The sequence below is a fragment of the Orycteropus afer genome, unplaced genomic scaffold, assembly GCF_000298275.1.
Source record: "Orycteropus afer afer isolate SDZICR_OR568_19922 unplaced genomic scaffold, OryAfe1.0 scaffold00043, whole genome shotgun sequence".
Taxonomy (NCBI): Eukaryota; Metazoa; Chordata; class Mammalia; order Tubulidentata; family Orycteropodidae; genus Orycteropus; species Orycteropus afer.
Window position 1 is genome coordinate 14,063,674 of NW_006921630.1, and position 856 is coordinate 14,064,529.

Genomic DNA, 856 nt, shown 5'->3' on the forward strand with positions numbered 1-856 from the left:
TCCCTATACCCATGTTTGCTTTCACTGACAACTCAGTATTGTATATGCAAAAACACCACAATTCTAATGCATGAATTCTTCTCTGGTCTTCCTTACTCATTGCCCAGCTTTTACATGCATATGAAGCTGTTGAAAAGGTCATGGCTTGGGTCAGGCACACTTTTAGTCTTCAAAGTGACATCTTTGCTTTTTGACAATTTAAAGACATCTTTTGCAGCAGATTTTCCCAATGCCATATGTCATTTGATTTATTGATTGCTACTTCCAGGAGTGTTGCTTGTGGATCCAAGTAAAATGAAATCCTTGACCACTTCAGTCTTTTCCCCATTTATTGTGATGTTGCTTATTGGTCCTGTTGTAAGGACTTTTGTTTTCGGTATGTTGAGGTGTAATCCATTCTGAAGGCTGTAGTATTTGTCTTCATCAATAAATGCTTCAAATCTTCTTCACTTTCAGCAAGCAAGGCTGTGTCCTCTGCATTTGCAGGTTAGACCTCATGATTCTGATCCCTACCAGCTGTCTCCACGTGGCACATTGGAAGAGAGACTTTTGCATCCATCCATTCTTCAGCTCCTTTCTATAGCCTCTCTTGGGCAAGGGTATCTATCCAGCCCTGAACTTCCCATTCATTTATATTAATAGGTCTTTGTCACTCCATGTGACAAGTATTCTTGTCTCCTGCCGTGACATACTCTAATCTAGTTATTTCTGTTTTAGGGGTATAAAAAAAACCCTCTTCCTTTGCCCTTCCAGGAGTCCTGGTTGTGCAGTGGTTAAACACTTGGCTGCTAACCAGAATGTCAGTGGTTCAAACTCACCAGCCACTCCACAGGAGAAAGGTGAGACAATCTGCTAC